Genomic DNA, 12,551 nt, shown 5'->3' on the forward strand with positions numbered 1-12,551 from the left:
CAGGGAAGTGAAGATCAGCAAAGATGAGAGACCCACAAGAGTTACATGAATAGCTGTATCAGCAAGACAAGCTCTGTTTCTGTCGCTCTGTCGAGTCCTATTTATACCCTCATGTCCTCCATGTGCCGTGCTTCAGCACAGGTCTTACCTAAGCACGTGCATCCAATCACCTCCTGTCCTCAGAGTACCAACAAATGCAGCTCAACTATGCAGTGTAAAGTGGACCAATACACAAGTGTTGTTAGCAAAGAATCCCTCATCACGTGTCCTGTCACGTGCTTGCTTTAGCAGAACATCCTCTCTCCTGTGTCTGCTTCAGTGAAACACTCCTTCACGAGTCTGCCTTAGCCTTTCACCTGTGTCCACTTCAGGAAAACACTCCTTCACGTGTTTGCCCCAGCAGAACACCATCCAACACAATGGACTCTCCAAAGAACTCTTAAGTTTCCACTTCAATAGGAGTGTTTCACTGCCTGGTTTCAAAGCACGTCACACAAAGCTATAACAGTCAAAGCAGAATAGTGTTGGCTCAAGACTGGACATTTGACCCAATGGTCAAAACATAATAGCCACATAAGTCCAGTCACCGAGCTTTTGACAAAGTTCGTTTGAGTTTGCATTACGATGACAGTCTTCAATAAACAGTGTTGCAGAAATTGGGGATGTGTGTGTGGGACTGAAAGCAAGACGCATGTTTTAACAGTTACACAAGTTGTCTGAAAACAACTTAAAGGAGTCTGTGAGCTCCTTAAAGGCTTCTGTATTGAAACTACAGAAGAGAACATGGGAAATTGTTCAGAACATAGACTGGGGAAAATGTATACAGCCTCAAAGGCACAGGAAACAAAAGCGAAGGTAACAAGTGGAATTGCATCAAAATGAAAATGTTTTACACTGCAAAGAAAATGACCAAGGTGATCAAGAACCATCCGGCAGACTGGGAGAGCCTTGCAGGTTCCTTCTGGTAAGGGGTCACTATCCAGAATCTATAAGGAGCTCAGTCAAATAGGAAAATAATAACAATAATTCTGTTAAAAATGGGCCAGAAACCTAATAAACTTTTTTTTGTAGTTAAAATTGGCTAGCAGGTGTAGGATGATGTCATTATGCAGCAAGGCGGCTCCAGGATAAGCCAAAGCCTACCATTGGATGAGAAGGAAGGGTAGGCGGGGAAAGGACTAGGAGGGGGAGGAATCAGGATGGAGGACGATGATTCCGATCCAAGTTGTCTAGGTCAATTTTATTTTGTCTAGGTGGGCGGTTTCTATCTTTATTAATTGGCAGTGAATTTATTCTATGGATGTATTGTGGATTGAGTATGTAACATATAAATCTAATTGTTAAATCACGAGTTTCTGAAACTTTGATTTACCAGGCTAAAGAGGACGGTGTGTGAAAGAAATGGCTGAGAGGCAGTTGGAGCATGCGGATCCCACTAGGAGTGAGAACACGGCGGGCTCTGCAGAACGAGATGTGTGTGTGTGGAGGGGGAGGGGTGTTAACTACGGCCTAGGGGACCACACAGAGAGGGTAGCTAAAAGGGAGACGGCCGGGGAAGGGCGTCTTGTGGACCACGTGGTAGAGTAGCAGCCGGAGCGAGCTCTCGGAACCGTTAGAAAACGTTCCTTTTTAATCTGACCGCAACAAGCAGGTGCATAAATATAGGCTTAGTATCCCTAATCACCAGGGAAATGTGTGTCAAAACCACAGCGAGCTATTTTTTCATTCCATTTTGAATGACATCACCAACTGTACTCCGTTGCTGAGAATTTAACTTAACCCAGCAACTATGAAACAGTATGGAGGTCCCTGAACAAAAAGGAATAGACCACGACATGATTCTGCTGTGCAAGGGAAGTAAAATTGTTCTGCTGAAGAGACAGTTGCACCCTGGTGTTTACTGCAGCACTGGGCACATAAGCTACGTGGGAGAAACAGCGGAGATGTCTGCTGGCACGCGGATGAAGAAGCACTGATGTGCACACACTCACCGCGGACTGTGGGCGGGTCCCGACAGGAACACAGACTTGCCATTTTCAACCACACGGGGAGAACTAAGCGTCACCATGTTAAGTGAAATACATCGTGCGCAGAAGCTGCTCATCCTCTAACTGACCTGTGGGACCTGAAAGTGCCAACCTCACCGCAGGTGACAGAAGGAAGGGGTCACAGAGACTGGGGACAGAGAGGGCTGGGAAAAGGGAAAGACTAGAAACTGGGTGCTAGGTTACAGTTGAAAAGGAGAAGGAGTTAGACTTGGAGAGACATAGGATTTCCCCACACCCAGGAGAGGCCTGTCTAAGAGGAACTCTATCCATTTCAACAGGCCTGTGTACAGCATTGCTACGGCTGCTACCCTATTAAGATAACTGGATAATGAATGTTATTTCCCAAAAACTATGAGAAAGGTGTCTGAATATTTTCATCAAAAAAACATAATAAATATTAAGGAGCTAGGAATGAACCCTGTGTCGAACACTATGTAGTATAGGCATGTACCAAAAAGAAGGCCGTAGAGATGGCTCAGTGGTTAAGAACACACATTGACCTAAGTTCAGTTCCCAGCACCCATGCCCAGCAACCCACAAACATTGCAACTCCAGCTCCAGAAAATCCAATGTCATCCCCTGACTTCCCGGATCACCTTGCGTACAAGTTCAATGCAAACCCAAACATACACGCAAACTTATAATTTAAAAATAAACCTTAAAAAGATAAGGCAAAATAAATGTTTAAAGCACACACACACACACACACACACACACAGATGGACTTGTTAGGAAGATGGTGAGATTTTATGAAGCCAGCCATCTAGAAAGTACAATGTTTTAAACGTGTAGTTGAAATGATGGCACTCCCCCTATGCGATCCAACTATTGGCTCTTAATTAACCAAGAACCCCAGAGTGAAAGAGAGAGGAAAACATAATCAGAGGACAGAAATACTGGAGGTCTTTGTCCAGAGCAAAGCTGTGATGCCTGGTGTCAGATGTGGTCTCACGGTGTTAACTGAAGACAGATGTTTAACTGAGTAACCAGGAGAGACTTTGGACTAGACTCCATGGCAACAGCCCATGCCTAGCAACCGGAGTCTCTGCTTCAGCAACAAGAGCATCAAATGGGCTTTTTAGGTCCTAGCCAGTTTAGTAGAGGAAGGTCATATTGCTTTTATCCAGGGAAATGACTTCTCTTGGGAGGACAAGTGCTGACACACAATTGGCCCGCATCATTCAGCAATTGGAAGGGCACATGGCTGCCCCCGGGGGCCATGGGGTCACAGGTCTTCCTAAGATAGTGTTATCCCATTTAGACAGAACTATTAAGTCTTATCTGTCATGAGTTCACTTGGAAGTTCAATGCAGTAAAACACATGTTCCGGTTTTCGTTCTCTGAAGTGGATTTAAATGTCTGTTTTGGGGACTTCAAAATGTCTCAACCTTTAAAAAGTAAAAAGAAAACTCAGGTTAGGTGCAGATAGTCTACTTAACATAAAATTACAAAATTACTGCGTTCCCAGGGGTCATCTTAGAATGGGTTCAATTTCTTTTTTCTTTCAGTTACAAAATTGAACCCTTTCCTTCTCTTTGGAACAATGATATCTTCTTTTCTTTCAGTGTTTGAGACATAGTTTCATTCTGTGTCCCAGACTTCTCTGGAATTGACAGTATAGTCCAGGATGGCCCTGTCTCGTGATGATCTTGCCTCAGCTTCTCTCTTCAGTAAAAGCAAGCTGCTTAAACACTCTCTGGCTTTTGTATATCTTCTTTGAAAATGTAACTATTCAAGACCCCTACTCCCCCCTAGTTTTTAATCAGGCCTCTAGCTTCTGCTGTCTCCTTCACTCACAGCATCGTCTTTTGGGACTTGTTTTGTTTGTTTGTTTGTTTGTTTGTTTGTTTGTTTTTGTTTTGCTGTAGCCCTGCCTGTCTGCTGTCTGTTGTGGATTTTGGAACCTGTGATTTGGGTGTGAAGTCTAGTAAGTCATTGCTGAGGTAAATGGAGGCTTTGCCTGTGTTCTCCTAAGAGTTTTATGTATGGTTGGAGGTCTGAAGTGCATGATTCACTTCTTTTTAGTAGTGTAAGATAAAGGCTAGCTTTCATTCTGATATCCAACTTCCTAGAGCAGTCAATGAGGAGACCATTCTCTCTGCATCAGGTATTACCGTACCCTGTTGATGATATACATTTGGGGTTATCTTCAGCCTTTCTCTTTTATTACATTGGTCTGTGTATATCCTACTATGCCATGACCACAAGTTTTCAGTTATTGTAAATCTTGCAGTACACTCTGGAATCAAAATACACAGTGACGTCAAGTTTCAGAAGGGCACGCGCATGGAAGAGAAGACACAGTGTTAAAACCTCCTTTCTACCCAGGGTGACTTACAGACTCAATGCTGTTCCCAACCAACCTCAAGAGGGTTTTTAGGGAAATAACAGAAGACAACTCTGACATTTTTGTGCAGTCTCTAGAGCAGTTCTGATCCCTGAGGATCAGAACCCTGCCTTCTACTCTGTCTAACTGGTTCTTTGTGTTCCTTGAAAGGATGGTGTCTTAGTCAGGGTTTCTATTCCTACTCAAACATCATGACCAAGAAGCAGGTTGGGGAGGAAAGGGTTTATTCAGCTTACACTTCCACATTGCTGTTCATCAACAAAGGAAGTCAGGACTGGAACTCAAGCAGGTCAGGAAGCAGGAGCTGATGCAGAGGCCATGGAGGGATGTTACTTACTGGCTTGCGTCCCCTGGCTTGCTCAGCTTGCTCTCTTATAGAACCCAGGACTACCAGCCCAGGGGTGGCACCACCCACAATGGGCTGGGCCCTCCCATTCTTGATCATTAACTGAGAAAATGCCTTACAGCTGGGTCTAAGGAGGAGTTTCCTCAAGGGAGGCTCCTTTCTCTGTGACAACTCCAGCTTGGTCAAGTTGACACACAGAACCAGCTTACACAGACGTTATTATTTTCAGAATGCCTTATTTTTTCTTTGACTTTTTAATGCATATACACAACTGTCTGGTCGTAATCATCCTCAAGTCCTCCTCCTCATCCCCTGATAACCCCAATGTGTCCTATGTCCCCTTCCAACACTCATGGCCTCTTAATCTTTCTTTTGTAACCCACTAAATCCAACTGGTTCCGCCTTTTAGAATATCAAGTGATCTCGCTGGCTCGATCTTTTGGGGGCAATGATATCTTTAGTGAATTTGTAAGTGTGACAACCTGTCCTCTCCAAGACAGCATTTAAAATGTTTTTTTTTCATTAACTCATCTACTATCTGGAAGTCAAAGACCTTTGCCTACTGCATGTGGTCTTTGCTTATGATTTTACTCATACAATGTCTCAAAAATGTAAACGTACTAAAAATTTAAATGATTTATTATCATGGCTGACAGTACAATTGAAAGCATCAACCAAGAACTTCTAGTGGCTTGTGTAGGCATCGCATCCTTGTTAGACTGTGAGGCCCCTTTGTGGCTGGGTGCATGTCCACATCTCAGCCCTGTGCCATCCTGGGAGGACCTGACCTTTGTTCTAGAGCTTCTACACCTTTGGAAACAGCCCTATGTCTATTGTTGAAAGCAGCATCAGCACTTAATTTTCTCTACCCCACAATATTTGGAATTTTTCTTTGATCAGAATAAGGTTCAAATACAAGACAACTATTGATTGACTGAAAGCCATTTGCTACATGAGGCAGAATATAGTCTGAAGACTCTACTTACTGATCAACTTTGACTCTCTGTGACAGGTTTTCAGGTTTAACCATGTCTTATGTTCTATGGTGTCCAGATACTAAAGAAACCTGTATTAGCAGCGACATCTGTGGAAACTACAACAAAGCTCACTAAAGCAGCTAATGAATGCTCTCAGCCACCACGAAAGGTTATCCATGACTAGAGGGCTCAAAGTCTGAGAGGACTGTCTCTAGGGTGACTGTTCTCACCTTGTGACCCATGACAATTTGCACTGGTGACAAGACAATTCACAGTAATGTCTCAGGAAGTACGAAGGGGGCACCAAGTTCATATGCTGCTCTGGTTCACGCTGATTAGCAAAGTCTAGAAGACTTTTAGGGGAAAACATTTCAGACATAGGTTATTGACTGCTCCACAAAAACTCCTCTCCAGAGGGAGAAGAAAGTTACCCCTCATAGTGTTTCACTCAACCTCCATCCCAGAGGAGGAAGAGAGTCACCCATTAGAGCACTGCTCTCAACCTATTAGTATAGTCAGATTTTCTGTCACTAACACCATTGGATTTCTTCTAGAATGAGGGGCAGAGATTAGACAGCGGTCACTAAGGACAGTTTTGTTACAGGTAGAACCCTGAATCAGAGGTTGAATTCTCCTTTCTCACCATCCTGGGAAACACACCCACAGCCAGAGGCACACGGCACTGCTACTTTACAGGCCTGGCATCTGAATTCATCACAAATCTTTTTGCCTCAAAGGAATAGGTGGCACATGCAGAAGGCCCCAGAAGGAGCTGTCGAGCCTTGTTTCCATGGGAACTGAGAACACCACAAACACTCAGACTTCTCTGTGGTGTTAGCACTGCTTTTATGGATAGGCATTGTAGCTAATGGGATAAATGAATTACTTCAGATGTCTAAAGGCATAAAAGGTGAGGAAGATGTGCTTTCACTGAGAGTGACAGCATCTGTGTAAATCAGTAACTTGAATTTTGGGAGACTTTGGTGTCTTTGTAAAGCATGGATAGTGAGCAAAGACTTGCAAGTAAAAATGGGTGTAAAAAATGTAGGGTACAGAAAGAAGGATCACTTTGGGCTTTGGGGTGCCAGGCTTTGTCTTGACTGAACAAGAGAACCACAGCAATGCCCTAACTACTTTCTTGCCCTCTGACCCCCTTGACCCCTGACCCTCCTTGACCTCTGACCCCCCTTGACCTCTGACCCACCCTTGACCTCTGACCCCCTTGACCTCTGACCCTTGGGGTATCTGTATTCTTACTGCCTATAGCCAGAAAAAAGGTCAAGTTATGATGGATGGGGAATTTGATGATTATGAGTGTACGCTTCAGCTGTAAGTCATCAGCAGGGTTTGTTCTGTTCAAAAGGGGGTTGTTCCTGTCAGGTGAGCCAGGACGGAGGCCTGAGAAGTGAGCATCTGAGACAAAGAGATGAACCAGGAGAGAACTCTAGCTGTCCTCACAAGGTGAGAATATTTTCAATGACCCCATACAAGCTGTTTTTGCAGAAATTCAAAGTTACATGGATGATGAGAAAATGTATTATTTGATGTTTTCAAGACAGAATGTGGTAGAAGAAAGTATCAGAGGTGTCTAGGCTCCTGCCATGGGAGCTGCTCCACATGCTTCAAAGACTGTCTCTTTGACAAGGCAACTCAAAGCCAGCTTCATCATCAAAGGTCCTGCCAGCAGAGCAAGGATTTAGGAAACCTGCGTTCCTGGAGCTCCCTGTCAAATGTGTAGGCAGTTCCACTGAAGAGTCCTTTACCCAGCGACTGTTAACCCTAAAGAACATTGGAGATGAAGCTTGCAGATCTTGTAACTTTCTGAGCTTCCTGAGCCCTGTAAATTTTTGAAATGTCCTGTGTCTTATGAGAGCTCTTTATTTCTTCCTCTCTCTAGGAGGGTGTGTGTGTGTGTGTGTGTGTGTGTGTGTGTGTGTGTGCATGCATTTAGAAATTTGGAGGGAGTAGCCTCACAACAATATAGACTAGACTATTTTTAAAATAAAATGAGCCCAAAACTAAATGCTTTGTGTGTTCCTGAGTATATACATATGTAATGTGTCTATAAGTGTGCATCTGTAAGTGTATGTGCTGTGTGTATGATTCAGTGTGTAGTTTTGTGTATGGGAATTGTTTGTACATGTGTGAGATGTCTTATATAAATATTGTGTCTTTCTAGAGATTAACCGTTAAGCACACACAGGAACTGTTAACACCAGACAGCTCAGTGCATTGATTCTCCTGCTCAGCAACTCTGAAGAAATGGTGAATGAACAAAGTCTGGTCCTAATGACAGAGGACACCTTTTCTACTGCTCCATTGGAAATTCCATGATGATGGCTGCAGCTAGCAGCACACTGCATGGCCAGGGCATCAGCCTGACAAGGAAAGGGACCAGAAAACAACATCCATAGAAATCCTTGTCATCAAATGGAGTTCTGACTAGTCAGTGTGACTAGGCATGGGTATCCCTTCCTATGACGGCTTCCCCTTCCACACACATCCCATAAAGTTCTCTAGAATGTTCTGTAATAAAGGGCCAGTCTCAAACAATGAAGACTCCCCTTCTGTGGGCTTGCCTATTCAGTTCCACAGCAGTGGCCCTTCAACAGGAGGATAGTACTAAGCCTCTTTGCCGCTAGGTTACCCCCAAGCAATTGCATCATGAAGAATAAAGATGTCTAGCCCAAAGGGGAACTTTTGGAGAAAAACAGGATTAATATATTTGAAGAATGAAGGACTAGCTTGAGGGTGTTTTGACCGCACTTCCTCCCTGTCTTCTGAAAGATAATTGTGTGGGGTTACATCAGGACTAAACTGCACCAAAATCCTGCCCCAGTGTGTTTCATCTTAAGCTATCATTCTAACAAGAAACCTAGAAAGTAAAAGATGAACAGCAAGTTCATTGTCTTAGGGTGTCTGTTCCTGCACAAACATCAGGACCAAGAAGCAAGTTGGGGAGGAAAGGGTTTATTCAGCTTACATTTCCACATTGCTGATCATCACCAAAGGAAGTTGGGACAGGAACCCACACAGGGCAGGAACTTGGAGCCAGAAACGGATGCAAAGGTCATGTGGAGGGTGCCACTTACTGGCTTGCTTCTCCTGGCTTGCTCAGCTTGCTTTCTTTTAGAACCTAGGACTACCAGCCCAGGGATGACACCACCTACAAACGGGGATCCTCCCACCTGCGGTCACAAATTGAGAAAATGCCTTACAGCTGGATCTCATGGAGGCATTTCCTCAAGGGAGGCTTCTTTCTCTGTGACAATTCCAGCTTGTGTCGAGTTGACAAAACCAGGCAGTACATTCATGAAATGCAGCAAGTTCACAAAATGCTACTATCCAGGGAAACTATTAGAGCCATGAAATAAATGGCTCTGAGACACATATCTTTTATTTTTTCATCATGCAAACCACATCCTACTGTCTGATCCTAGGTTATCTTCTTCCAGGAGGAGCTGGCTGTATTAGAGTTAGACAAGGCTTTGTGTTGCTACCCCTCAAATGTAGAAATTGAAGGTTTTAAAGCAGTGAACACTCAGATCTCCCATAAAGAAAGAGGCTTTCTAGGCCACACAGTAGTATATGTAATGTTCCACAGGAGATGGGTTGAGAGCTCATCCCACAGAGATGTTATAACAACTCTTATTGATCTACATGAATAAGCTATTACATTCAACATAGCAGGCTTCCTTTATCTGCCCATCAGCATAGTGCACATCCTTTAGTACGAGTCACTTTGGGTGCCTCTTCCCCAGGCAACTTGGGATCTCCACATGCACTGACTGTTTCCCTTTGGGGTTATTCATCTTGACTGTCATTCTAACAGGATCTGGAATCAGCGAAAAGTCAGCTGTGCACTCTTTTATGAGGAATTTTCTTGATCAGATTACTTGAAGTGGGAAAACCCACACTAAATGTAGTTGACACCTTCAGACGGCAGCACAGATAAAGAGACAGAAGAAGAAAGGGTTTGGCCCTTTGCCTCCTTTGCTTTCACTGGTAAGTTCATCCTTGTTGTTACATAGGCTGTTGCTACTGCTGCTCCCACCACATTCCTTCTCTGACGTTAGGAATGACGTTGACCCAGCTTCAAACTTTCAACATAAACCAAAGGCCAGTAGCTCTGTAGGCATTCTCCAGGCCTCAGGTGCCATATAGGGGCTGGTGGTATATCCAGCCTTGTGGACTGAGAAACTACTGGATTTTTTGGCCTATCTGATGTCAGACAATGATTATAGACTACCCAGATTAAATTGTATAAGCCAATCTAATTAATTCCCCCTTATGTGTATTTCTTCTATTGGCCGGTTTCTCTAAAGAGCCCTAATACACTCTTCAATTCCCCCTAGTGACTAATGACTCCAGACTCAAGCCTACAAGGGCAGTTCAAGAGCTAAGACTTGGGAGAAATTATGAGGCTATTGGTGAAGAAAATTCTCTTAAAGCCAAGGCCAGTCTGATACCCATAGACTATGGAAGGTTCTGTCCAGGAACAAACCACTGGCCTATCTCCCACCTTGTAGTTCTGAAAAAAAAAAACTTATGTAGAAAAACAGAGCCCCTAATCTATCACTATCAAAGCCATGCTCCCCCACTCCCACATTACTACAAAACACAACTGAGACCCTGCACTCTGCACTCTTCCTTCACCCTCAGCTGTGGTGTCCTCTGAGACTAATGAAGTCTACTCTGTCACTTTTCTCCATTTCCATATTTCCATTCCATTTCTGAACTCAGTTCTTACCACTATTGTTCTTTCTTCCACACAAGGTTGATAGAATAGAAATACCACAGGTGGGGTTTGTGCCCTTGAAGTATCCGGATGGACACATTTCATGACCTTTATTTGACATTCTGCATGGGTTTTTCTTCATGGGCAGGTAACCCATGTGTATATATGTTTGTGTTTTGTTTTGTTTTAACCAACAGGGTTAAAAAGAAGCAACAGCAATAGGACCCACTGAGGGAGTGCATTTTCTTGCACAGTGTGAAGTTAATGAATGCCATGACGTAAGGATTCACCTGCTAAAATAAGCTTAACTGACCACGTGAGTGGCCAAATGAGGAACAGGAAGTCCAGAGTTATGATAGAACATCCACCATGATTGTTGTATTCGTTCCTACTATTAGGATAATAAAAAACCCTGAGGAAAGGTTTATTTCGGCTCACAGTTTGAGGATATAGTCCATCACTATGGAAAAGGCAAGGAAGCAAGAGACAGGTGACTACATAGTATCCACAGTCAGCAGGAGGAGAGAGAGAGAGAGAGAGAGAGAGAGAGAGAGAGACCAGAGATACCTGGTCACACTGTATCCACTGTCAGGAAGGCAAGAGATATCCGGTCATATTGTATCCACAATGAGGAAGAGAGAAAGAGATGGACAAGAGACAGAAAACATTGTATCCACAACCAGGAAACAGAGATAGACAAGAGACAGTGATGAGTCAGGAGAGCTGGACAAGCGATACCTGGTCACGTTGTATCCACAGTCAGGAAGAGAAAGAGATGGAAACTGGCGCCTGCTCATTTTCTTTTTATTCCACTTGGGGCCCCAGCCCCTGAAATGGTGCCACTCATATCTAGAGGGGATCTCTCCCCTTCTATTGATCTAATTTAGGAGCTCATATGTGGGAATTCTCAATCTATCTAGTTGGCCAACAAGATTAATCTTCCTCATTTCAGTCGATACTGGGTTGGAGAATGATATGCTGACCTATGTTGGCCTGCTGGGTCACATATTAACCATCCCTTAAGAACCTGCAGGCCTGAGGCTCTAACCAAACAATGTAGTTGTAAACAAAGGAACTCTATATATTTGTGATGGATAGTATGGCTGGAAATAGGAGATATCTCAACACCATGGAAACAGTGCATGGTTTATAGTCAGTTTCCACGAAAGCCTAAGATGTGCATTACTAGGCACATTGTAACTATTGTTACCTGTTGTAACTAACTTCACTAACTTGCCAGCTACTCCTCTTGATATTAAAGCACAGTCTCTGAACCTGCCTGTGACCTTCTCCCAGAAGGAGCTCGGTTGAGACTCAGAACCCCAGCCCTACCCTGGAAAACAGAATGGAAATGGAATCCACACATTGCACTCTGAGGTCTGAGCAGTTTGACTTAACTTAATTGCAGTTTTAATATGGCTTCAAATTCCCTTTGGTATTTATTTGATCTCATATTCATAAAGCTGAAGGAAAATGGATTCGCTCTGAACATAAAAAGTTAAGAAATATTTGAATATATATGTAGCTGTTAGATGAGTGTAAAGCTACTATCAATCAAATTCACTCAATCCAACAGCCAAATCTGTTCTTTGTTGTGCTTGCACAGCCCTATTGCCTTGATCAGTCTGCATTCCCACTGTGCAAAAGCAAAATTAATATTCTTTTCAAAACACACTGGCTGCATTGAGCGAAGGCTCTCTTTCAGCATTTTCCTTCATTTCTTGTAAGGGTCCAATTGGTCACTATTTAGTCTTGAAATCTGTGGCTTCTGACCTAGACCCCCATTTCTGCCAGGACACTTGATGTCTGCAAAGACTTTGGTCAGTCCAGGAGGTCCTATGTGATGGGGAAACTTGGTTCAGGAAAGGTCACGTGGGGCTCTGGGCTGTCCAGAGATTCGCCGTCAACACCAAGCAGCTGATAAAGGAAATTCAGCTCTGTTGGAAATGCATTATAGAAGGCTTGTGGGTGTGTGTGCGCATGCACTCCTGTGGGAATGTGTGTGAGGTTAGAGTTGACCCTTGGGTGCTGTTCTTTGGAAATTGTTCATCCTGGTTTTGGTTTTGACCATAGGAGGGCAGTGGGGTCCTGCTCT

The 12,551-nt window shown here is 43.7% G+C and overlaps 1 long non-coding RNA gene across 2 annotated transcripts; it reads left to right on the plus strand.

The window, feature by feature from the left end:
* The first annotated feature begins 1,621 nt into the window (after positions 1 to 1,621).
* LOC102548851 (uncharacterized) lies at positions 1,622 to 7,741 on the plus strand. 2 transcript variants are annotated; one of them, XR_361546.5, is made up of 3 exons: positions 1,622 to 2,149; positions 7,082 to 7,179; positions 7,274 to 7,741. It is a non-coding gene; the product is annotated as an uncharacterized LOC102548851 (long non-coding RNA). The 2 variants fall into 2 exon arrangements; XR_005496251.2 differs by having other exon boundaries at positions 1,632 to 2,149; positions 7,278 to 7,741.
* Positions 7,742 to 12,551: the final 4,810 nt, after the last annotated feature.

The sequence above is a fragment of the Rattus norvegicus genome, chromosome 18 (genome assembly GCF_036323735.1).
Source record: "Rattus norvegicus strain BN/NHsdMcwi chromosome 18, GRCr8, whole genome shotgun sequence".
NCBI classification, from domain to species: Eukaryota; Metazoa; Chordata; class Mammalia; order Rodentia; family Muridae; genus Rattus; species Rattus norvegicus.